This window comes from Otolemur garnettii, unplaced genomic scaffold (assembly GCF_000181295.1).
Source record: "Otolemur garnettii isolate 467f Iridium unplaced genomic scaffold, OtoGar3 scaffold00117, whole genome shotgun sequence".
Classification (NCBI taxonomy): Eukaryota; Metazoa; Chordata; class Mammalia; order Primates; family Galagidae; genus Otolemur; species Otolemur garnettii.
In genome coordinates this window covers 5,807,652-5,811,516 of record NW_003852512.1, presented here as the reverse complement: position 1 = coordinate 5,811,516, position 3,865 = coordinate 5,807,652, and positions in this window count along the sequence as shown.

The window sequence follows — 3,865 nt, the reverse complement described above, 5'->3', positions numbered from 1 at the left end:
TCCTTTCCCCTGGCTGTTCGCATGTGCGCAATAGGATGCCTGCAACCACGGTTACCACACACACACACGCACATCCACGCAAGTGCAAATGGCTTGGAGAAAGGAGCTGTGGCAAATAAAAGGTATTCCAGGCTTCCTTATTGCTCTGTGCTGAAATGCATGGCGTGGCTATGCAGATACGCCCATCACTAGGTCATATTATCAGAGTAGGGCTTATATTTAACAAATGCATAGAAATCCTGCTAGGGCTTATTTTTTGGGTAGGTCTTATTTTAGGGGAAACGCGGCAGTATAGAGATGGGAAGAATGAGATTGACCAACATTAATTAACTTGCTCAAAGGCATTGAGCTGGTCAATAGCAGAAATATGAATCAAATATACTTTGACTTGTCTCCCAATCTCAATCACAGTGTTTATGCAACCTTAATCATGTGCTTATTTAATTCATTCTTGAGAAAGTAGTTAAGCATATAGGCTCCAAAGCCAGCAGGTCTGGGTTTAGATTCTACCTCATTTATTTACCAGCTGTGTAAACTTAGGCTTCAGTTTCTTCATTTATAAAATGGTGATAATAATTGTACTTATGTTCTAGGAACATAACAGGATTAAAAGAGCTAATACACACCAAGCACTTAGAAAAGTACCTGGCACATATTAGTCAATCATTAAATATTAATAATTATTTTCTGGTATAAAGGGTTAGGCATCCCCAATAATTATTTAACTTTTGGTCAGAGGCATAAAGTCCCCATTTTCTCAGTGAAGATGAAGAGCTTCCCATAGATCCATTGCTATTCAGAAAGTAGTAATGGGAAGATGACTAGCCATGTGTCAGACTTCAATCTCAGTATAGGGGCATCATTACTAGATAAATAATTTCAAAAGCACATTGAGATGTCACTCCTTATTTCTTCAGCATGAATGTAAACCCCTAGTTCTAATAGAGCTTGTGTTCTTTAAATAGAAAACATTTATCTCTATAAGATGATTTAAATAATATTTGGCATGTAATATAATAATAATAATAATAACAGTTCCTATTTAATAAACATTTACAATATTGCAAAATGCGGACTAGGCTGCGTATATACATGGGATGTAAACACAAGCGTGCAGGAAATAGAAATTTCTTTTTATTTCCAGTGGAAATAAAAGCTAATTTATATGTGTGGTCCATACTTACCAGAGAGGCAGAAACTGAATCACTGTCATTATAGCATTTCCTCCTGCCCATTCCACCAACCTTGTGTCTGAGTTCCTCAAGGCTTACAAAGTTGTAAAGATTTTCTTGAGAATGGCAGAGAGGAGTGGAGAGCTGAGACATCTGTTTCCCAGTGCTGGTTGCCCACTTAGGCAATCCGATACCTGCAGGAAGCCACTAAGACATACACCATTTCTCCTCAGAGCCCAATCAAGTGTGACTTTTGCAATGACTTTTGCACCACACTGAAGGGTTTGAGAATCCTTCTGCTGTTTGCCATTCCATGCTGGGGCTGATTAATCACTGCTGCACTATTTATTCTCAATTGGTTGAAACCCAACAGAGAACCATTCCCTCTATGGGAGCTTGCTGTCTTCTTGAGTTTCCCCCATAATAATCAGGGTATAGATCCATGTCTCAGTATGTCCTCCCTCATCTCCAGCCATGAGATGAGACCACAGCTGACACGTTGATTACAGCCTCTGAGAAACAATGACCTGAACGGAATACTGCCTCACAGATTCTGCAAAACAATAAATGTTTTAAGCTGCTACAGTTTGGACTAATTTGTTATGTGGTAATAACAAATGAGAATAAATGAAAATCGCCATTTGACTTCTTAATATATCTTTTTTCTTAAAGTCCTTATTTGGCAACCAAAGCCAGGAAGTCTTCTTTTGGGGGAGTGATTTCTGTCCTTTCAAATCTTTCCACTGAGGCAAAATGCAGAAGAATCCTTGAAAGGTGGCTAATAAACCAGGAAGTAAAATTGATTAGCATTTCAAAAATACCCTTCCATCTTACACTATCATTCTAGGAAGTAGCCCTATTGTATCTACTTTGCATGTGATAAAATGAAAGCTTCAGACATGTTAAGTAATTTACTGAACGTCACACTGTCAGATCTCAAATATTAATTTCATTTACTACTAGGAAAAATCTTGAGCCAATATTAGAAACAAACAAAAAAAAATCAACATTGCTATTTGAATCAGACTTGCATGTTTCTACATATGAAGAGTTGTATTTTACATGGTAATGGTTAATTTAGTGCATTTTGAGGTAACAGTATAACAAAACTGCGATCTGACTTTGTAGTTGGTTGAATCTGCTTCCTTTTTTTTTATTAAATGATAGCTGTATACATTAATGCAAGCATGGGGTACAGTGTAGTGTTTTCATATACAATTTGAAATACTTTCATCAAGCTGGTTCACATAGATTTCATGTCATTTGCTTAGTCATTGTGTCATGGATGGAACTGGAAAATGTTCTTCTTGAATCTGCTTCTGTATGAGGAAAAAACTATAGCAGGGTACACTCATTTCCACAAATTATGATGAAGTGCCTAGTGAAAATTTAGACACAAGACTAATATTTTCACCTTCTTATATTGTCATACTTATTCAATGCTTATCTTATTTAGCCATTTGGATAGATATGATTTAACCTGTGCAACTATTCATAACTTTTTGTTCTTATCACAGTTTTCTTCTTCTTATATATAATGAGGATTCATGAAGGCACCACTCTTCATCATGTCTAGAGAATTTAAATTAAAGCCAAGAAAATGTATTCTGCTTTCTTCATATTGACATGTTGAATCTATGGCTATCTGAACAATGCAAAAAAATGTGTGCACTCTGTACACAAATATATATGTCTCCATAGAGTTACTTAATATTAAACACTGTTAAATTATTTGTGTGCCTTATCTATTCCATCATGTGGAAAATTTATTCAGCTATAATTTTTTCATTACTTAAGAGTCCAGACTTCTGTAGAATATTTAAGTAATGGAAACTTCTTTGAATATAGAGATAGAGAGGAAGGATAGACACAGTTAGAGACTTCTGATCTTTATATCAAATACTCAAATATTTCTTATTATATTCATTTAATAAGGATATATCACATTTTCTTGGTGTCTGGGACTGTCCTAAAGATTTTAAAAGTACTAACTCATTTAATACTCATGACAACCCAATAAAGTAGGTAATTTGTATTAATTTTAGAGTTGAGAAAACCCAGACACATAGAGGTTGAATAAATTGCCAAAGGTTAAATAGCTACTGAAGAGCAGAGCCATGATTCCAAACTTGGCTTTCTGGCTTAAAAGTCCACTCTTTTAATCACTACGCTGTGCAATGTAGGGAAAACACTACCACATCAGGGACTCTTCCCAACAAATGCAAACAGTATAACCTAATTGCCTTTACACTTGCATTATTATGAAATTTAAAAAGAGAGAAATAGCAGGGAAAAGGTTGAAAAAAAGAAAATGGATCAATTAAAGTTTGTTTGAAAAACAATAATTCTTTCAATAGCGTATTGATAAAACTGCATAGATTTTTCATATCTGTATATTATGCATATAGAATGAATTTGTAGCTAAAGCTCCCAAGCAATTCTAATTAAATCCTCTCTTATTTAGGGATGCATTTATATACATCATGTACATATAAATACAGTGGTCAAAAGCATTACTTCATTATAGAGATATTACCTTGAGTCTTGACTGTGATCTGTATTAACTTAACCCAAAATGAGGCAGTACTTATTTAATATATCAGGGGTATCAACCTACCACCCAGTGGAACTACGGGTGTGGTCCAACACAAAAAAATCATAAACTTACCCAAAACATCATGAGATTTTTTTTT